Source organism: Pelophylax lessonae (genome assembly GCF_965119305.1).
Source record: "Pelophylax lessonae genome assembly, chromosome: 12".
NCBI classification, from domain to species: domain Eukaryota; kingdom Metazoa; phylum Chordata; class Amphibia; order Anura; family Ranidae; genus Pelophylax; species Pelophylax lessonae.
Window position 1 is genome coordinate 181956182 of NC_138779.1, and position 23615 is coordinate 181979796.

Below are 23615 nucleotides of genomic sequence, written 5' to 3' on the forward strand. Positions count from 1 at the left end.
AATATGTGTTGTCACAAAACCCCAGATGGAAGAAAGTGCTCTATCCTCTTTTGGCTAGCCCGAGGAAAGTTCAGAGAACTGCAGACTAGAATAACCAAAGAAGAGTGCTTAGGGCTCACAAAGGATTAGGAGGAAATGGGTTAGGCTTCAAGAAAGAGGTTTCACCCCCGCAAACCCTGGGACATGTACATGAGTGGATGAGATTTCTTAAAGCGGAGTTCCGGCCTCAAAAAACACTTTCGTCAATCCGCTTGCTGACAATCACCCGAAAAAGAAATGGATAGTCTTGATTTTTTTGTTGTTGTTTACTTACCTTGTTATTGAAGAAAATATACTCACCTTTCTTCCACTTCCTCCCCCTTAGGCCGCGGCCCGCGCCGTCACTTCTTGCTTGCATTGACTCCTGGGAGCTGAACGTCATTGCTCCCAGGAATCAATGCTCCGGCACCGGCCCCTCTCGTCAGTTCCTGTGCTGCCAGAAGCTGTGCAGGGATGACGCGCCTGCCCCGGAAGTGAGGAGTGGGGCCGGTGCAGGGCATTCTGGGATCGAAGAGGACACAGAAGAGGACACCGAAAACAACGCTCTGGCTTCAACTGCCCATACCTGAGATGGCAGCGCTGGACAAGACATTTTCAAGGTAACAATTTCTTCTAAAAGGTAAGTGCAACCTGGGACAGTTCAGAGGCTATCCATTATGAAATGCACTAGCCCTGACTGTCCCGGGGGTATTTTTATAAAAAAAAAATTTTCCGAGCCCGGAACTCCGCTTTAAGGGTAGTGTCACAAAGGACTCCAGATCTTCCACTGCAGACAGTTTGTAATGAACATGGTGTTTTACGATCAAATGCCTTCAAAAGGACTCCAGGATTTAGGATGTCAATTTGGAGGACCGCTGTTGAGTGAAATAGGTAATCCACTGCCACCATCTCAGAGGTGCAGAAACACTTGGTTGACATAAAAGCTGCAGTGGTGGTTTGGAGTGCTACAATTGGTCCAAACATCTTCATATCTAAAAATAAGTCTTACTTTTCCTTTCTGAATTTCTGAACTGATGTTTTTACTTAGAAGTCCCAAATTATTTCTGTAAGTACAGTATAAAACAGTTTGTAATTCTAACTCCCCTTTCCTGTATTAAAAATGTGGCCAAGTGCTATTCTCCGTTTTTACGCTCCTGTGGTATGCCTGGCTTCTTTCTTCATCTGGCCCCACTGGCCCTCTTTCAGGTTTGATGTCATTTAACTCACTTCCTTTGTGCCCCGCCTGTCAATGACACCTATGGGGGTGCATCATTACACAGCTTGGGCTCATAGTTATGCTGGACTGCATAATGATCACATATCTTTAGTCATGAAGAAAAGACTGCCCCCTGCAGAGCAAGGAGAGGGAGGACATGTGAAATTGGACTGAAAGCTGCAGTAAAAAGGCAAGTATAGTTTTTTTTTTTTAAAGATATGGGTGGGGGGGGGGGGGGTAGCGTTATAAAGATGGAGGGTGGGGGCTGTCCAGAGTTTCATTTTAAAGCCAGAAACAGCCAGGCAAGTAACATTTTCAGGTGATGCTCAACAGTGGCAGCCTCAGTAATGTACTTCTTAAAAAGAAATTTATGGGTTTCCCAAAAACAGTGTAAAACTCTTACATCATCGATCCTAACCTGAATCTGTCCCCTGCTGTCTCTACACTGAGAACTGAGTGATCAAACACTGCTGATTGCTCAAGTTCTCTCCTCTGCTCTGAGCATAGAGTGGTGACTTATCAGTCACTGGTTCTCTCCTCTCCCCTCCAGCGCTCACTGGAAAGAAGAGTGCTGTCAATGACACCTATGGGGGTGCGTCATTACACAGCTTGGGCTCATAGTTATGCTGGATCGATTGAGTGACTGCTAAAGCCTGCTATCAGCTGAAAACGGGTCACAGGAGCTTTGGCCATACTTCTCCTCTAAATTGTTTTTATATTCTCCTGGGAGACAATAAAGTGTAGCATCATACCTTATGGTGATGCTTGTTTTCGGTAACCCTTTTGGGTTTAGTCTGTGTTTTCAGCATAGCTAGATTTTGCAGTTGAGCTTACCTCCTATCCACTTATAAGGGTGGCTTTGTTGCCTTTCAGGCCTCCAAGAAGCCCCCTTGACATGCATGCTTCCAGACAGCTCTTTTGTATTTATTATGTGTGTGCTTAGGTACTGTGCTTAGTATTTTGCATTGTGGCTAGGGTCCTTGCATTATTTTCCCACTTGGGTTCTATTCACTGCAAATTGTGGCTGGGGTTCTTAGCATTGTGCCCTTTGGGTGCCATGCTTGAGGCATTCATGTGCAGTGTGACCAGAAATATTATCATGCTTAGGGCCTTCATGTATAGTGTGACAGGTGGGCAAGGAATTATTGGAAATGTAGTCCCAATGCATCATATTATACCACTTTCACAGTGTGTGCTCTCCAACTGGAAGTTTAGGCGAAGCGCAGGGGAAATGGCATGGAGATTTTCAAAAGGCAAAAGCAGGTGTTTTAGTGGAAAATTAAGGCTAAAGACATTTGTTTTACAGCTAGTTACATGAAGCTAGAGCAATTTGCACTGAGGGTTAAAGGCTAATTCCACCTTTTCCATATTCAGGGTATAACACAATGCCAGTACTCACCCCCCCCCCCCTTACTTTCCTGATCATGGGTTTTTCCATAAGCTTCTGTTGAATTTAAACAAGACCAAGTGTTCCATCAAGCTTGTTTTTTTTTTTTTGAGTATGGATCTATGTTTGTTCAAAGCATGTTTAAATTCACTTACTGTTGACCAGTGGCGGCTGCTGCTCCATGGGCCAGGGGGGTGTTAAATGGACTGCACCATCCCCCCCCCGGACCACAGCGAGACAGGAGAGACAGGACAGGCAGGACCCCCCCTCCGCTCGCTCACTCTGCCTGGATGCAGCAGGTGGCAGCGGCGGCTTCGGCTTCTTCTCCCTGTCTTCTACGTCTCCTCCTCCATGCCCAATGGCATGGCTTCTCCTGTCGGCCAATCGGGTAAAAGGGTCTCAAACCTGCTTCCTGATTGGCCAGGAGGAGGATCCGTGTGACAATAGCGAATTTTCATTCGCTATTGTCACACAATTCGGTGGGCTCGGGGCGCAGCCCACCCTTTTTTTTAGCCTGTGAGAGCGTCTGGCTCTAATCACATGGTTAAAAAAAAAAAAAAAAGCCCCATTGAACTCCATGCGTCCAGCGCCCCGCATGTAGATTAGGGGGCCGGACGCATTGATAGGGGGGGCGGCGCCCCGGCGCCCCACCCATATGACCAGCCGGCCCTGCAGTTGACTGACTCACTATCTCTGCTAGATGTCTATTCCAAGCATCAACTACCCCTTCTGTAAGGTACAACTTTCTAAGAGTAGTTTTGAACTTTCCTCTTGCTAGTTTGAGGTCATGTCCCCATGTTCCTGACATTATATTAAAAATACTGCCCTCTTGAACCGTATTCACCCCCTTGATGTATTTAAAGATTTCAATCATGTCTCCCCTTTCCCTTCTTTCTTCCAGACTGTAACCCCTAAAAGTGGTTGTAACCCTCTCTGCTCTGAACTTCTCCCCTCTCCCATCCCTCCCTGCCTATCAGCATTAAAAAGAGCTCTCCTCCCTGCCCCTCCCGCCGCCATTCAGTTGCAATATGCAGCAAATGAACATGTATCCCCTCTGGATTAGGGCCCATTCACACTGGCGCGACACGACTTGCTGGGGCGACCTCGGCGTGACTTGCAGGGACTTCATATAATGGAAGTCAATGCAAGTCGCCTCCAGGTCGCCCCAAAGTAGTACAGGACCCTTTTTCTAAGTCGGAGCGACTTGTGTCGGTTCTATTAGAACGGGTCCTGTACTATTCAATGGCGACCGACCGACCGCGACTTGTCAGGCGACCATGTCGCCTGACAAGTCACGCTAGTGTGAATGGACCCTTACGCTGCCAATAACTTCAGAGTATGTGTTTATTTTTTTAAATGAAAAGACTGCACAGTGGTGGTGTGAGAAAAGGTGTTTAGTCACCTGATCTCCCCCTGCTGGCCAGCTGACATCACAGGGGAATCTCGGCCCCTCCCACTTCTCTCCATAGATCAGGGAAGAAGACTGGAGGGGGAACACGTGAACGAAAAGCTGCGGTGTGAGAAAAGGTATTTAGCTCTTTCATTTAAAAAAAAAAAAACACACATATACTGTAGTTATTGGCAGCATAATCCAGAGAGGATACATGTAAAATCACTATGTGACTTTACAAACACTGAAAAAGGGAAAGAAAAAAAATAATATAGCGTATACAATTGCGACACAAGTCATATTGTAGTTGAATGTTATTAAAAATTACCTTTCCTTTTTGATCTGCAGCTCTGTAATTTTCAGAAAATGCAATGCAATATGGCTACCTATGGCTGGTGGGACAGAAGACCTGGGCGAGCCGCGAAAGGCGGCAGGAGGGAGGGATGTCCCCTCAGCCGCATCAGTTGTCATTACAAGACAGCCGACCATTGGCTATGGACGCCGGTACCTGGGTGATGCCTCTAGCTGCAGGCATTACTGAGGTACATGCACTTTCCCGAAATATGGGCAATATCGGTAACCTCCAGGGCCAATTCCGATATATCGGGAAAACTGCACATTGGCCCTCGATATATCGGCTTTGCCGATAATCGGTCGATCCCTAGTTAAAAACCTTGTAATGTACATTGATCACCCAGAGGAGAATGTTTTTTTTTTCTCAACAAATGTGGAGTTATGCTTTAAGTTCCAAAAGTCTCTCCTGATGTGTTTTATCCCCCAGACCTTTCACTACATTTGTGACCTGTCTATGGACTTGTTTTATCTTATTAACATCTTTAAGGACTCCATAACTGGACACAGTATTCTAAATGAGGTCTCACTAAAGATCCATATAGGGGGATCAAAAGCCTCCTTCTCCCTGCTGGTGACCCCTCTAGTGATGCATCCTAGAAATCTATTCACTTTTCCTACTGCCCGGTCACACTGTTTGCTCATTTTGCAATCATCTGAAATACTGTAAGTACCCCCAAATCTTTTTCCTCTGTTGTGCTGGCCTACACTGTACCACCAATATTGTACTCTGTCAAGGGATTGTTCTTCCCTAGGTAAATTGTTTTACATTTAGGCTCCATGTACACGGGACGCTGGAAATGGCCGTTTAGGAGAAGTTGGGCTTTTTTTTTTAGAAGCCCCTGAACCCATCTACATTTTATCTTATCTGTCCATGTACACCAGGTCGTTTACAGTCATTTGCAGGCAGTTGCGTTCAGGGACTGTTTTTAGAACGCAATTATTTGCGTTCGAACGTGTGTTTCCCGGCGTTTCAAACGCACAAACGCGTCCGAACGCGTCTGAACGTGTCTGAACGCGTCTGAACGCGATGACCCGCGTTTTAGCGTTTGCGTTTTTCCATTTTAAAGGGGAATAATTTTTTTGACCTCTAGGAACGCTTCTAAACGCAAATGCTCGCAAACGCTGCTAAACGCCCGCTAAACGCGGGTACAAACGCGGCCGAACGGACGTTTCAAACGTCCTAAAAATTCCAGCATTCAAAGGGACTTTTAACAACGTCCCGTGTACATGGAGCCTTAGACACATTGAACTGCAGTTTTCAATGTTTTGACTAATCTTTCAAAAATGCCAAATCATGTTTTATGTTATAGACCCCTCCAGGGATATCAACCCTATTACACACCTTTGTGTCATCAGCAAAAATACATATCTTACCCAACAAACCTTTAGATATATCACTTACAGTATTTCACAAAAGTGAGTACACCCCCCACATTTTTGTTAATATTTTATTATATCTTTTTATGTGACAACACTGAAGAAATGACACTTTGCTACAATAAAAAGTAGTGAGTGCACAGCTTGGATAACAGTGTACATTTGCTGTTCCCTCAAAATAACTCAACACACAGCCATTAATGTCTAAACAAAGGTGAGTACACCCCTAAGTGAAAATGTCCAAATTGGGCCCAATTAGCGTGCATATTTTTAGCACTGATTACTGTAGTAATGTCACTGGTACCCCCAGAAGTGTCAAAAATGTCAGTTAGGGGTCTAATCTGTCCGACGCAATTACTAGTAAAACAAACAAAAAAAAAACAATTAAAATGACATAAATCTTTCCTGTAGTTAGTAGACGCAATAACTTTTGCGTAAACCAATCAAAATACGCTTATTGCAATTTTTTTCACCAAAAATATGTAGCAGAAAACAAATTGGCTTAAAATGTTAAAAAATTTTGATTTTTTAATTTTTTTTTTCTTTTAAATGTCATATAGCGCAGAATGTGAAAAATATTATTTTTTTCTTTTCAAAATTGTCGCTCTTTTTTTGTTTATAGCGCAATAATAAAAATCGCACGGGTGATCAAATACCACCAAAAGAAAGCTCTATTTGTGGGAAAAAAAGGACCTAAATTTTATTTGGGTACAGCACCGCACACCCGCGCAATTGTCCGTTAAAATAACGCAGTGCCGAATCGCAAAATAGGGGGGCAAATCCTTCCGGTCTTAAAGTGGTTAAGGATGGCAAATGCCTTCTTTAAAAATGCATAGATATTTCTTCAGCTGTGCCTTTTTGTAGCAGCAGTAGCACACACTTTCTCCCAAAGCATTCCTCAACAGCAAATAAAAAAATTCCGGTAGTGTGGCAAACCAACACTAGAGAGAGCTGTGCAATACTCCATGAGAGGTGCAGCACACAGAACAAAAGCATGGAGGGACCAGAATGAGCATCCTAGATGAGCGGATCGTGGCAGCATTGCTAGGCAGGCTCTAGAGATCACAAGCACCTTCCAAGGATACAACCTGCCAGCAGGGAGGGAGCAGGACCAGGGACAGCTACTCTAGAGGGAAGAGACAGTCTCTTTTATCTGGAGGAGGGGGAGAAGGCTCTTGGGATGCTGAAGGATTCCGCCAAGGCACTCCAAGGAATTTGAGCAGAAAAATGACTTTTTTAGGTATTTAGTCGCCTCGCTGCTTTGATACGTTAGACAAGGAAAATATCCCTGCAAGGATGCACATGATGCTGCAGGGCTGATGCTGGAGATTGCAAACCAGGAGACAGCAAGCCAGACCTTGTGAGTGGGAGGAAGACAGTGTATCCCACTGCCACATCCAAGCTGGGAGCAGCCAGACTGCTGCTTGCAGTGATCCTAGACTGAGTGCTTGGAGGAGTAGGACTCTGGGATAGATTGGCTTCGGAAGAGTGACATCTAGGGATTTACGAAGGGGATCAGGTGGAGATGTCAAGCAAAAGAGCACGGTGACTGGCCTGCAGCACTGGGTCATCACTCCTGTCCACACACTGCCAGCAATCCAGCAGGTAGGACACAGCAATGCACCCTAGTATGAGGTCAGCTCTGGCATCTTCTTCCCATTCATACCAATACTGAAAAGCCTTGTCATTGCATGCCTTGATATATTTTGCTGTATGAATGTGAGAGGGTCATAATTATGTTTTTTTTGGGTGTCAGCGGTTGGCCTGTATTCCTTTATTGGTTGGGGAACCACTAGATCCAGCAAGCCTTGCAACCCAGGTCCATAGGTTGCAAGAGAGGCATAAAAATGGCTTTTCTGGGTGTCAGTGGTCAACAGTTGGCTTGTATTCCTTAATTGGTTGGAGAACCACTAGATCCAGCAAGCCTTGCAACCCAGGTCCATAGGTTGCAAGAGAGGCAACAAAATGGCTTTTCTTGGTGTCAGTGGTCAACAGTTGGCTTGTACTCCCTTATTGGTTGGGGGAACACAGGTTCCAGCAAGCCTTGCAACCCTGGTCCATAGGTTGCAAGAGAGGCATAAAAATGGCTTTACTGGGTGTCAGTGGTCAACAGTTAGCTTGTATTCCTTAATTGGTTGGGGAACCACTAGATCCAGCAAACCTTGCAACCCAGGTCCATAGGTTGCAAGAGAGGCATAAAAATGGCTTTTCTGGGTGTCAGTGGTCAACAGTTGGCTTGTATTCCTTAATTGGTTGGGGGACCACAGGTTCCAGCAAGCCTTGCTACCCAGGTCCATGACTGAAGTCAAATTAGACCATACCTGCCCATCCTTATCGAGCTTATGTAAGCAGATCTTTGACTAAGCCTCCTATGTATGTCTAAAGACCACATTTATAGTGTGTTTAATACACATGTGTACAGGTTGGTGTAGCTGAAGGAGGATCTACAGATTGCTTGCTGGGCATTGTAATTATCTAGCGGCTGTGGGTTGGTTTGACAATGTGGGTTGTTTAATAAAATTCTCAGTTTCATTCACCTGGGCTGATTCAGTATTACCATTGATGTTGCAAAGTTTAGTAACCCATAGCAACTAGGCATAAACTCTGTTTCTCTGATCTGACTACTGCTAACTGACCTGACTGGTCGCCATAGGCTGCCAGTGTACGTGAATTGGATTACAGATCATCACACACGTTAAAATCTGGTTGCACATTCTTCTTTAGATTTTCAACAACTATGTAGTGCAAGGGTCTGGCTGATTGGATACAAATAGTTTAGATAGATCCTCAACAAAGGCGTGCGCACAGGGCGTGCCAGGTGTGCCCAGGCACACCCTAATCACCCTGTGCAGCACAGATTCCTCCTACTGCCCTGGCTCCCATCCCCCTTACCCCCACAGCTCTTCCGGCTTCCCTCCTCTCCTCTCCAGCCGGCTGTTGCTGTGGGGATATTTTAGGATGAGTGGGGAAAGGGGCCGGTAAATATATAATTTGCCGGCCTCCATCCTTTCTGAATGAACATCGTGAGTGATCAGTAGTGTGTGTTTGAGCTTTGGTGTGCACACCTTAATGCATTAGGCTGCGCATACCTTTGATCCTCAAAGTACAGAGATTGTGTAGTCAGATTGTGTATGAGAGGGATCATTAATACCAGTAAGTTCCCCTGACCGCACAGCCCTTGGTGCTGGAAGACACTGTGGCTGAGATTTACCAAGTGCCAGATCACACTTGTGCGCTGCAAATTCTGTGCCACAAAAAGGGCCCTGCATGATTGCTGTGTGGATTCGGTGCGATTTGAGCCATACAGAATAATGGCTAAAATCGCACTGCTGAAGAATCGTATGTGATTTTCAAAAGCATAACTGAACAAGTGGAAGTTAGGAGCTGATTGGTTACTAGGCACAGCTCCATCAGATTTACTCAAACTGGTGCACACATAATCTGGTGCAGCTGTGCCTAGTAGCCAATCAGCTTCTAGGTTTTATTGCCAAAGCATAATTGAACAAGTGGAAGTTAGGAGCTGATTGGTTACTAGGCACAGCACCATCAGATTTACTAATACTGGTGCACCCAGAATCTGGTGCAGCTGTGCCTAGTAGCCAATCAGCTTCTAGGTTTTATTGCCAAAGCATAGTTGAACAAGTGGGAGCTAGAAGCTGATTGGTTACTAGGGACAGCTGTTCCAGATTTACTAAAACTGGTGCACACAGAATCTGGTGCAGCTGTGCCTAGTAGCCAATCAGCTTCTAAGTTTTATTGCCAAAGCATAATTGAACAAGTGGAAGTTAGAAGCTGATAGGTTATTAGGCACTGCTCCATCAGATTTACTAAAACTGATGCACACAGAACCTGGTGCAGCTGTGCGTAGTAGCCAATCAGCTTCTAGGTTTTATTGCCAAAGCATAATTGAACAAGTGGAAGGTAGAAGCTGATTGGTTACTAGGCACAGCTGCGCCAGATTCTGTGTGCACTAAAAATCTCCCTCAGGGCTAAATCACCGATCCCAGTGCATTGCACTGTTTTACTCTTACAGAAATGTATTGAACTGTCGAGAGCAACATTTCTGTTTACCTGCTGAAATGTAGCAGTGTGGTTGTTCACGGTGCAATGCGCTGCGCTGCAAAAAAAAAATAACTGCTTGCTGGATTTTTATAGGCAGAAAGGCATTTGCGTTGTTTATGGGTTGGCGCTGTACTGAAAATAACTTGCAGTGTAGCCTCAATGCATCTGATGTAAATGAGCCCTTACTCTAGTTTCACATATGCGCGGGTAGGGAACGTGTGAATAATCGCATGCGTTCCTGGCCTGTGTGCATCGGCAAAACTCCCACCTTTTCGCACGCACAAAATTGCAGGCTGCTGCAACACTACAGGGTTCCATGGGTTGCGTTTTGAAAAAAGAGTCAGGGACTTCTTTCCCCGCACACACACAAGTTTGAACTAAAGGCCCGTACACACGTAGTGAATGTCGGCCGTAAATATTCGGCCACCGACCAATCGGCCGATTATCGGCTTGTTAGTATGATGCTTCCGACAACTGACTGCGACTTTTCGGCCAAACAGAATCTGGTGTGCATTCTATAAAATTTTTGTTGGCCAACACCAGAATGGCCGATTGTTCCTCAGTCAGTACAGAATTCGGCCGACAAACAGCAGATGAGCAAGACTGGGCATGCTCAGAGAAGAAAAAACACAGGGAAAGTTAACCATCACATGACATCACTTCTGCAGTCGGCTGTTGTTGGCCGACAAAATTCGTGTGCAGTCTTTAGCACTTTTCAACCGACAGGACAGCACCGGACAAAAGACGGCCGATCGTTCGGCCGACAATCGGTACGTGTGTACGGGGCTTTAAGGCCCGTACACACGTACCGATCGTCGGCATACAAACGTCGGCGGACGAAAGATCTGCCGATTGTACGCTTGTTAGTATGGTGCCTCCGACAGCTGTCTGCGCACATTCTGCGGACAAGTGTCTTTCTTGCAAGCATTTAAATTTTTGTATGCCGACACCAGAACGGACGATTGTTCGCCAGTCAATACAGAATTCTGCCGACAGACCGCAGATTTGCAAGACTGGGCATGCTCAGAAAAGAAAAAACACAGGGAAAGTTAACCATTACATGACATCACTTCTGCAGTCGGCTGTAGTCGGCGGACAAAATTCTTGGGCAGTCTTTGCACTTTTCAACAGACACCGACATCCCGGGGAGAAAAGATGAACGTTTGTATGCCGACGATCGGTACGTGTGTACGGGGCTTTAGCCTTAGATTTACCAACAGCTATGTAGTGAAAGGGCCTGGCTGATTGGATACTTAAATGATTGGATGGTATAGGTAGGTCCTCCAACTACATCGTTTTGATAAATCTAAAATTGATTGTGCAAAATTTGTATGTGTATAGTGACCTTAAGTACAAGTGGAATAGGGAATGTGAGCAACTCAACTATTTGGACTTGGATCCACCAATTTATTTAATAGCTTAATAATAATAAGTCTGGGTGCAGTAACCCATAGCAACTGGATTTCAACTTACCGTGGGCTATTTAAAAATTAATTCCTCTACTGTTGCCTTCTGGATTGGGGGGTTGCCAGGTTAAGGCCACCTATATCTGCACACATTGGTTCTTTGGTAGTTGATGGTTCCTCTTTCCTTATCCTTCCATATTATTGCGAGGCACGCACTTAAAGCAGCAGCCTATGGTTGGGGTTTTGTTATGATTGTTACTTCCTTTTTTTTTACTTTGTTGTATTTTTTTTTTTTTTTTTGGAGCCAGGGTATGCCCGAAGGCTCTGTTTTTGTACCTTTCTCTTAAAAATCAATAAAAAGAATTTGCAAAAATAAAATTAAAAAATGAATTCCTATTGGTGGCACTTTGGCATCCCAAAGCAACCAATCAGCTTTCATCATTCATAGATTTACCGCAGTCAGGACAATGGAAGATAATAACTGATTCAATGCCATGTCTTACCTTACTTGACACACAGCTCTGTGTCTATAACTAAAACCCGCCCCAATGTAGCGTTGGGGTGCAGTATGAGGCTATTTGTATTAAACTTAAGAAAGGAAATTGGAAAAAAAACGTCATTGCCCACATGGATAAGCCAAATTTTTTTAATTTTTTCGGATGAAACATGATGGATCAGATGGGCAGCAATGGCTCCAATTTTGGATGTTTGTGTAAGAATCCCCCAAAAAGAAATGTGCAGGGACCCTGACCAAAAAGCAATGATGAGGATTCAATTACTTTGTTTTTTTTTTTTTTGAGCCAGGGTATGCCCGGAGGCTCTGTTTTTGTACCTTTCTCTTAAAAATCATTAAAAAGAATTTGCAAAAAAAAATTAAAAAATGAATTCCTATTGGTGGCACTTTGGCATCCCAAAGCAACCAATCAGCTTTCATCATTCATAGATTTACCGTAGTCAGTACAATGGAAGAAGATTACTGATTCAATGTCATGTCTTACCTTACTTGACACACAGCTCTGTGTTTATAACTGAAATCTGCCCCAATCGTAGTGTTAGGGTGCAGTATGAGGCTATTTGTAATAAACTTAAGAAAGGAAATTGGAAAAAAAAAGCCATTGTCCACATGGATAAGCCAAATTTTTTAAATGTTTTCGGAGAAACTCGATGGATCAGATGGGCAGCAACGGCTCCAATTTTGGATGTTTGTGTAAGAATCCCCCAAAAAGAAATGTGCAGGGACCCTGACCAAAAGCAATGATGAGGATTTTGAATTTTGATTGACCTAATTTGTCTGAAGAGTAATTTAATTTGGTTGCCATAGGTTACAGTGCACCACGCTCTTTGCATGATCTTATTCAGCAGTCCTATGCTTCTGCGTGTGTGAACGTACTGATGAGCAGCGCATTGTGTCTCACGCTAGTATTCCTAAGGGTCGCATCCAGAATAAATCGGGGATGAGATAGAGGTCAGTATCACTGTGAAGTGTGCGCTCTCAAACTGTGGCAGCAGGAGATAGCAGCTGACTTTTCCCATGGCAGACCCACACTTATTACCATACTGCACAAGGTAATTTGCTGCTTATTCCATCTTTGCTTCCATCTTCCTTAAACAAATAACGTGGCGTAAAGCGAGCTGGCAGGGTGGGGGGGAATCAGTGCTGGGAAGCGGGGCTGTTTAAGGTGTCATTTGGTTATTGAGTTAATGGCTTTAGTGCTTGGATGAGCTGTCTACAGCTGTAGTGCTGAAATGGAAGACGGAGAATAATAAGCTTGTAGGCTTGATGTTCTTTGTATTTATTTATTTTGACGTTGTGTGTGTGCTGAATCTGTCCATTGGTATCTTGATGTACTGAATATATTTTACAGATGCCTTCAGGATACAAAAAAAAAAACAAAACATTCTGTAGCAGTTCTAGGTTTGAGTTCTTTTTAGACGGTGTTATTGTGACCCCGTGTTATATATCTAGGGTGCAAAGACTAAAAGGCCAGCTCCTGAAATAGGAAATCAAGAGATCCTGTAACATATGTAAAATAATTTGTAGGGAGCTGCGTCTAGCAAGTACAAAGTGAACAAGCGGTGCTAAAATGCAGTAATCCATAGCAACTAAATAGTAATAATCACTGATAGTGACTTATGGTAGCTCCGTTTTGAATTACTGAAGTCATATCTTTGCCGGACAGCTTGCCATCTTGTGATGGGTCCTGCACTCCCATGTTTTGTTGAATGTCCCTTCAGGCAGGTAGCAAGCAAGTTGTATGCAGTGTGCACAGCTAGTTTTTCTTTTTACCAAATGCGGAAAAGCACCCTTCCAATTTTTGGGGAATGTTGACAACTGTGGTGAAAGCTGATTGGTTGCTATGGATTAAAGCGCTTTGCACATCACCAGAGTTTTTTCGACTGTCATCTTTTATTAAACTAGATTATTCAAAGTCAATGAACAAAACAACACTGGTATTTTGGGCAATGTATCACTACTTTTTTGTGGTTGTTGAAATATAGATAATTTGGAAACCCTGGTTGATAACTCACTGATAATGTGGGGTTCACAAGCAATAATATGACAGATGAACACCTTTAAGCCCCGTACACACGTTCAGATAATCAGACGACTTATCGTTCACATTTTGTTGCATGATACTAACATCGAATTCAACAATGCGTACAAACCGTATGATTTTTGTCGTACGATTCGGGAAAAGCTTCCTGGTTGCTTAGCTATGTATCAGATGGTGCAAAACAAAAACAATGGCAGCCAGGCTTTTTCCGTGCTATTTTAGTGTTTCTGATCATGCGCGATCTTTGTCGATCGATTTTTAGCAGACGCATAGTGTACTGATGAAACGATTGTCGTTCGCGGGGCTATCGTATGACCGAAGTTTTCCTGTTTGTCCCTTCGGATTTTGTTGGACCAACTGTCATGATCGGCTGTCGAAAGCTGTGTACTAACGATCAGATTATCGTGCGATCAGGTCGAAAGCGAGTTTTATCGTACGATTATTGGAACGTGTGTACGGGGCATTAGTATTGGTAGAGCAGCCTTTCTTAACCTTTCTACTCAGAGGAACCCTTGAAATAATGTTCAGGTCTCAAGGAACCCATGGTAAGATTAGTCCATTAGGAAAATGCCCCTTACATCCGTGTTGGTAAGTGGGAAGAATGCTCCCCTTACATGGATGGCCAGAATGACACCCGTGCCATCATTTTTCTGGCTCTGCCTAGAGGCTTTGGACCTTGAACTAAGCAGGCACCATCAGATGGAAGGGCCAGTTCATCACAGCTCAAGGAACCCTTAGCCACCCCTGGAGGAACCCTGGTTTAGAATGGCTTCCATTGAGCATTAACATTTTGAGGTCACCAAATGCAGGTTTCCACTGGAGAGTAATAAAGAACACACTACGTAACCAAAATTAGACCAATAACGTCCATGATTTATACCCCATTAATGGGTTTGTGGTACCATCATCCCTATTATTTAGATGTATATTCAACCAAGAACTCTTTACTATACATCTGAAGCATACACTCTGTTTGGAATCTGAACATAAACATTTGAAATAAGCAAAAAAATATTGTTTTGACAATTTGAAGCTCCTGATCAATAACATACTCATTCTTGGAATCCGAACCAAGAAACAGTTGCATTACAAATATGATAAAACGGTTCACATGGAAACATGTTTTCTTATCATTTACCAGGGTTTAGAATGTTAAAACCATTTTTGTGCACTGACAATGAAAAGATAATACCTTTTTATAAATGAAACAATGCTGCAAGTGAGTGGGTCGTAGCTACCCTTGAATTAACACAATTAAAATCATCTGCTTCCTAATATGTCATATTACATATAATATATCAGTATTTTTTTGTAATTATTACACCTAGAATTTTGTAACCATTCAATACATTTTTGGTACTATGGTTAGTCATATATTGCTTTTTTTCAGCTCGACATTGGTTAAAAGTCAGCATAAACTGCTTAGCATAAAGATAAACCATGTTATCCTGTTATAAGAAGTTTGGTATATATTGTGTGTGTATAGGCTAATTTAATAGGGCAGTGGGCAAGGTGTTGTAAATCCTGCCTTCCAATACACTGAAATAAAATTGGATGTTGGTAATTGTGCATTGTCTATGCTGCTTAATAAATAAACTTATTTTTTTTTGCTTTTGTACAGTCTACTGAAACCTTTGAAGTAATATTATGTGAATATATTCATTGTTAATCAGTCGCAATTGTGTAGTTTGCATTGGATGTTGAATATTTTGCATAATGAAATCCAGCGTGCATATCAACAGTGGAGATGGCGCATTGTGTTTGGATGCTTAATTGGTATTTAGTGTGTTGTGTAATGCAATATAAAATGCTGAGTCTAAAGAATATTGAAAACTTTTCTGACAATCTGAAACATCAATATAGCAATCTTTGCAAATGTGTTGATTGAGGAAAAGGACTGGATATGGGCATAACTGTTGCCTTACAGTAAAAATGTGATCCTATTTAATAATGTGGTGCAAAGTACAGATGAAGTGAAGTGTTTGTAACCAACAGCAACCAGAGTACTTGTATTCACTTATTTAAGATGGCAAACAAAACTCTATAAATGCTATGAAGTCCGTGTACAATGGGTTATTGCTATGGGTTACTGCACTTTGCACATAGCTCAATACACCATCATTGGGAAGAAAATAGCTGATGGAGGGTAAGCACTAATTGCACATTCATAGTTACATAGTTACATAGTTAGTGAGGTTGAAAAAAGACATCAGTCCATCCAGTTCAACCTATGATTGTGTGTGTTTGATGTTAACCATACATTGTACCCCTGTACGTTGTGGTCTTTAAGGTGCCCATCTAATAGTTTTTTGAAACTATTAATGCTCCCTGCTGATACGACTGTTTGCGGACGAGAATTCCACATCCTTACTGCTCTGACAGTGAAGAACCCCCTACGTACTTTAACCTCCCTGGCGGTATGATTATGTCAGGAATTATGTACCAAAAGCGGTACAATTTTTTGCATGGAAATTTGGCGTTATGTATTATAGACCTACAATTCTTAGTAATTACTGACTTAAACCTGACCAAAACAAGACTCTAGTAGACATCCCAGATGTGATAAATTTGAAACACAAACGCATGAATTATAATCTAATTAATAATATAATTTTATTATATAATTATATATATATATATATATATATATATATATATAAGGAGGTGATACAATGTAATCTGAAATTATATATAATAAATTTATATTATATATATATATATATATATATATATATATATATATATATATATATATATATATATATATATATATAATTTCAGATTACATTGTATCACCTCCTTTTTATGTGTGTGTGTTTTGTGCAACTTTTGAATTTCCCTCCTAGTTCCGCTCCCATGCACCATTGCTGCTGCAGGGAACGGAACCAGGAAGTCATCAGACCGACGGACGAGCGGCGGGGATCTCGGCGGCGATCACAGCAATGGGAGATCATCGCTGGATCGCCGGGAGAAGGTAAGGAACCCCGCTGCAGGCTCTGCACATATACCCCGAGCGTGACTCGGGGATACCGATAGTAGCATGGAAAATCCACCCCGAGTCACGCTCGGGGATACAGCTAAGGGAGTTAAGGTTAAACCGCCTTTCCGCTAGTTTTAGTGAGTGGCCACATGTCTTATTGTATTCCCTTTCTCTGAATAGTTTGTTCCTTATGCTAGGGTCGCCAGTACAGTATTTGTATCATGTTTAGTGATCATTGACTCTGCTAGATGAGCAAACAAAAAAGCTATAAGAAGGTTGTCTGTTTATACTGTATTACCAAAAGTTTGTTGACACTTGACCAAGTACATCTCTATGAGTTTTTTGGATAACCCTTTCCAAGACTATAGGTGTTAATATGGTCAGCCTCTATAGCAAAAAAAAAAAAAACCTCCTTCATTTGTGAAGGTTGTTACAAAACTGTAGAATGAGTCTGTAGGAATATGTACCTATTCAGCCAAATTTAGCATTTTTATGTTATGTACAGATGGTAAATGAAAAGACATGGCTCACATGTGTTCCAGTTAATCCTAAAGGTGTCCAGTAGGGTTAGGTTCTGAGAGGGAAACTCAAGATACACCACACAAAATGTGTCAATGTCTTTGTGAACCTGGCTTTGGGGCATGCCCTTTTCTGTTCCAGCTTGACTGTGCCATTTTGCACAAATGGTTCTGACAAGGTTGGAAGCATACAGTTGTCATCAAATGTCTTTGCTGAAGCATTAACAGAGCCCTTCACCTAAAACACCAGAAAGTAATACCTGATGAGAAAGGGAGGGGCACATAATTTTGGCATTATGGTTGAGGTGTGATGGCCAGGTGTTAAGACACTTTTGGCCAGATAGTCTAAAAAGATGATGCAAAGCATGGTCTTGTAAGTGTGCCATGCCACCATATGAATATCTTTATTGATTGACCTTTTTAAGTACAGATAAAGACTTCTTAAAACCTTAATTCACGTATGCATGTTATATTGATGTTCTGTAGCCATCAATATTTAATAGTTGATCTGCTATTTGCTCATACACTCGTTGACAGAAGGCTTTAATCAGTTGTGAGTTCAATTAACCCCTTTACTATATCACAGAACAGATTGGCTTGCCTGGAGGATTAAATTGGAAATTCAAAAAGAACATAAAATTGGAACAGATTTTCTTTTTTTAGTTGCAAAGGTTATGAAATATCTAATGTTCACACTGTCTTTCCTTTCTGACTCTTCACAAACTGACTGAAGGTTCCCTATCTATGGCAGGCACACATGGACTTGTATATATATCAAAGGACCACTTTAGCTGTTCAAAAGGCAGATAAGTTCACCGGGCAAATAAGCACTCTGAAGTGCATATCTCAATACCACAGATCAGCAAGGTTAACAGTAAATCTGGGCTTGGTTGGGCCTATTTACTCATCGCAACTTGTTTCTTTTTTTGCACTTGTAAAATTTTAGATTTTATTTTTGAAGTATGAAGTTAAAGACAACTTCTCTTTTGTATGCAGTGCTTAATTTAAATTCCACTTTTCTGGTATGCATGTTACCATGGCTAGGTAAAGCCAAAAACTGATCTTCTGTTTGGGAGGCTGTTTGGAAGAGAACAAGAACTAAGATAATAGGATAAATAATACCATGTCATTGTTTTCACTTCTGTTTTCTTTTTTTTTTTTTATTGGGGTGGGGGGGCTCTCAACACCTTACGAGATATCGCTTGATACTGCTTTGTCATAAAGTGTCTTCTTCTTTAAAAAAAAATTTGAAAAGATTGCAGTGCATACACAACAACAGTAGTGCTATAAAAGACAAAAAGTATACAAGTTTCGGTTACAATATCACAACAATAGAAAGTGTAATATAGCAAAACTATGCTGTGTTACCTTGAAACAGAAGGCCTTAAATATAAAGGGGATGGGGGCTCAAGGCCCCTGAAAACCAACGTTACATAAATCCATTCAACTGAAGATATAATGCCAACAGGTTAGCCAGTAGTTATAGACACAAAATAGTCACACAACAAAAAAACCTCTAAGAGTATACTAAGCCCGCATTCACACTGCAGCGGTAAACTCTGTACTACGTCGGGGGGCGACTTGTGAAGTCCCGTGCACCGCGACTTGCACGGACTTCGCAAGTCACTCCGAGGTCGCCCTGAAGTAGTACAGGACCCTTTTTCTAAGTCGGAGCGACTTGTTTCGCTCCTATTAGAACGGGTCCTGTAGCAGTCAATGGACCGCGAGGGACCGCGACTTGTCAGGCTGACAAGTCGCCTGACAAAGAATGGAGCCTAAAAGTGTAACCGAAAAGAAAAAAAAACAAACAAAAAAAGAGGAGAAAAAAGAAAGAGTAGAGAAGAGGAGGAAGGGGGAGGTCAGCCACTTTGCCCAGGCTATGGTCACAATCAGCAACATTGACACAACCCCAAGCATCGGGGCTTAAGGAGAGAAGAGTTGAAGCCAGGAGGTAGTCCCTGCCCAAATGCTATCCCAATCCTTCTGTTCCAACTGCACCCCAAGGTCTGAGGCCCTTTCGGAAGCATAGGAAGGTTAAGTTGGGTAGGGTGAGTTAAGATGAGAGTAAAGTTTGGTGATAAGGCCCGGGGCGTGTGGGTCAGAGTTACAAATACCTTCAAATAGAGTCAAGCTAGTAATGGAAGAGCAAGTACATCATTATACATAGTAAAGAAGTAAGAAATCTGGAGATAACGATAATATTCCCACAAGGGGAGATGAGCTTGTTCTTGTAGAGCAGAGAAGGATTTTAGGCTAGAATCATTGGTCAGGTCCAATAGATGGGTTAAGCTCAGGGAGTGCCACAATCGAAACAAAACCGGATCAGAAAAGGCGGGGTATAAAGCAGGGTGGTGATAGAAGGAAGCTAGGGGACGAGGGAACTTTAATTTAAAGGGACCTTTCAATTTGTCCCATAAGGAAAATTAGGGGGCTTCTTCAATGGTGGACAAAGTCACCAAGGGGACTCTGCAAAAATAGTTTTGGGCCCCCAGTTCAAATATTACCTAAAGACACCTGTTTTTTGTAGATTGACAGTAAGATGGATAAATATAGATGAAGAGTAGCCTTTAAAATACCATGAACCCATAACAAATAGGCCTTCACTTCCAGTTCTAGCAGGATTACCATTCTGAATGTTTTAGTGCTGGAAGGTGGTGTTCGCTGCCCAACACCACTTGAATACCACAAACCAGAGGCAGAATTATACATTTACTTGTCCTATAAGCGACGAGGGATTCCCAGCATCCTCCTATTCTACATCTACTCCAAATGGACTCCAATCTCCAGAAGATTGTGCAGGAGCTCACAAACAGTATGTTTGTCCATTCTTTACATGTTCTCGTAAAGAGGAAGACAATAAGGTTTGCAGGACAACTGAAGTATATGAATCTCAGTCACATGGCCTTTTGCCAGCCATAAATAATCAGTTGCTATTTCCACTGTGAATAAAATATCTAACATTTGCAATGTAGCTTATTTAACTGTGAGTTCAATACCCCAGATCCAAAGTTTATTCTTTCAAAGACCCTGATTTGAAAGATTCTTCTTGCAATCATAGATTTTTCTTTTAACTAGGTCACATTAGGTTTGCTCTGGCTTAGAAGTGTTTTAGGTTGAATTTTGTAAATGAGAGCTCGTTATTGCACTTGGATGAAAACATTACTTCTGCCCTATGTGAACTAATTTCTCACCAACGACAATGGGGAATTAAATATGTGCCTGCCATCGTTTTAACTGCTATACCGCTGTGACCTCCTCTTCCTTCATTGCCCATCATACAGATGCTGCGTGTATGCTGCTCGACTGCAAATTTTTCACCATGGTAGCAGATTTCTACTTGAGTTAATTATTGCTTTGAAGCTAAATAATGTGATCAAATGTGTCCTATCGCTGCAAATTTCAGTCTTTGCATGACTTGTCTCAGAAGAGCGTCTGGTCTTGGAGGGGTTAACTGTTCACAAATAACCGTTCACCTCTTAATTCCGATCAGGCAACGCAAATCTGACATAAGTCACAGGGAATTGTGGGAAGAGATTGTATCTAAAATTCCTGCGGGATAAAACAAAGAAACATAGATTGGCGCTGTTATCTTGCAGTAGCTGAGCCTTGCACATAGCTGGAGAGATGAAGCAGAGGGAGCCTGCGCTTAGCTGTGCATGTTGCAATTAGGACGAATTAACTTCTCAATATGAATACATTTATCAAACTAATGAGAGAGAAGACCAGGACACGGTGAACTCTGCAATCCTCAGTGTGTACACATAAAGGGACGACTCTGTACTGCCTGTATAGTTTAACGATTAACAAAGATGCTGGATTATCCAATAAGGGGACACAAAAGCCTTTCTTGCCAGAAGTGGCAAGCAGTAATCCAATTTTCACTCGCGCTTTCTACGTGATTGCAGCCCCTCATTTCAACCTCTTTCAGCAGTTCCATCAATTAGAAAATATTGTTGTCGAAAATACGGGATCTTTTCTAGCTGATTAAAGTTAGTTATTAGAATGATTAGTTATCTTCAGCTGTGTACAGGAAATACCATGCTAATATATCAACTATACATTTTTGTGTATTCAAAGCAGTCATGGATCTGTGTCTGGCCCACATTTTCACAGCTCTTACCATAAAGGACCCTTTCAATGTGAGCAGCTTTCCATTACGCTTTCTACCGATAGAATCTGAATAACCACTTCTGGACCGGAAGATTTCCCCCCTTAATGACCAGGCCATATTTTGCAATTTGGCACTGCGTTACTTTAACGGACAATTGCACGGTCCTGCAACGCTGTACTTAATTAAAATTGATGTCCTTTTTTTCCCACAAATATAGCTTTCTTTTGATGGTATTTGATCACCTGTGCGATTTTTATTTTTTGCACTATAAACAAGAAAATGAGTGACAATTCTGAAAAAGAAAAAAAACAAACAATATTTTTCACATTTTGCTATATAACAAATACATTTTTTAATATTTTAGGCCAATTTGTTTTCTGCTACATATTTTTGGTAAAGTTATCGCGTCTAACTACTGGAAAGATTTATGTAATTTTTATATTTTTTTTTTACTAGTAATAGCGGCGATCAGCGACTTTTAGCGGGACTGTGACATTGCGGCGGAAAGATCGGACCCCCTAACTGACATTTTTGACACTTTTGGGGGTACCAGTGACATTACTACAGTAATCAGTGCTAAAAATATGCCCTGTTACTGTAATAATGACACTGGCAGAGAAGGGGTTAACATTGTGGGTGATCAAGGGGTTAAATGTGAGCCTAGAAAGGGATTGGTTGGTGAAATAGGGAGTTAATGGTTAAGATCACATCCCGAAACAAAAAAGGCCAGAGGAGAACCCCCAATGGGACTTTTAAGGTCTTAGACAATCATTTGCTGCTAAAATAGCAGTGAAAAAATAGTAGTAATAGTTTTATATAAAAAATATAAATTTTATTACAAAGATGATAAAAGGACAAAGAACACATATATAGAACATGTAAAGACAAAACCATGGGGTGGCGTACCCAAAAATGACCACATCGTGTAAATAGGGTACATAATAGCAAAACAGACAAATGCCGTAGGGATAGATACACCCGACGCGTTTCTGGAGGTTATCCGTCTTCAGGGGTGTTGTACATTATTCTGTGGAGTATATAGTACCTATGGTGATGTTTAGGTCAATTATACATAGCCCAAAATTAAAAACATATGTACACAGGTCTGGTCTTTGGAAGGTTTTGGAGGTGGTACATCATGATCCCAAACGCAGCAAGGGGGGAGGCACACACAAGAGGTCAATAAAACCACAAATGGAAAAAAAATAAATAGAAAATCGCAATATACAAAACCGTATTCCCACAATTACATAGTTAGGCAGGTTATAAAAATACAGTAGTAATAGTAGTAGTAGTAATAAGTCCATATAGTTCAACCAATAGAAAAAAGAATAGAATATCTCCATACACATAATCCTATACCCACAATTGATCCAGAAGAATGAAAAAGTCAAATAAAGCATGATCCAATTTGCTTCAGCGAGGGGGAAAAAAAAATTCCTGGCACCCCAGGAGGCAGTCCGATAGTCCCTGGATTACCTACCCCTGGTTTTATTACCTATAAATAAAAATATCCAGTTATATTTTTTTGCATTTAGGAATGAATCCACCTCTTTCTAAAAACAAACATCTACTAACTGACCAGAACTAGTCCTTGAAGCTCTTTCTGAGAAGAAGCCTTTCTGTATGTTTAGGTTAAATCTCTTTTCCTCCTGACATAATGAGTGCCTCCTTGTCCTTTATGGTGACCTTAAAGTGAATAACTCTACACCACTTTAACTATGTGGACCACTTTGTATTTATACATGTTGATCATAGGCTCTCCTAATTGCCTCTCCCCAAAAGAGAATAAATTCAGTTCCTCTAATGTTTCCTCATAGCTGAGCTCCTCCATGCCTTATCCGTTTGGTTGCCCTTCTCTGCACTTTCTCCAGTTCTCTGATATCCTTTTTATGAACTGGTACCCAAAACTGATTTGCATATTCCAGATGAGTTATTATTAATACTTTGCAATGGGGTAAAAAGGTGACTAAATCCATTTCCTTTAGTCCTTCCTCTATCTCTGCTCCCTTTCCAGTTCCACCGTTTTTATTCTATGAAATTGAACCGAAACTGAACAGCATGTCATTCAAGATAAAGCCACAAGTTTTGTATAGAGGCAGAATGACATCTCTCTTGAGTCTTTACCTCTTTCAAAATAAGAGATACATATTGTTTGCTTAAGAGGCTGCGGAATGGGATAGCATGCTGTTATTAAAGTACATCTTTACCTAAAGAACTCTGGTTTCAAAAAAAAAAAAT

At 41.8% G+C, this 23615-nt stretch overlaps 1 protein-coding gene across 1 annotated transcript in view; it reads left to right on the forward strand.

Annotated features, from left to right (window-relative positions):
• Nucleotides 1-6933: 6933 nt before the first annotated feature.
• The window catches only part of SHANK1 (SH3 and multiple ankyrin repeat domains 1), a 964213-nt gene continuing 947531 nt past the window's right edge, over nucleotides 6934-23615 (forward strand). Inside the window, exon 1 of the mRNA XM_082273843.1 lies at nucleotides 6934-7347. The gene's annotated coding sequence lies outside the window, so the exon portion shown is untranslated. The remainder of the gene's footprint in view (nucleotides 7348-23615) is intronic.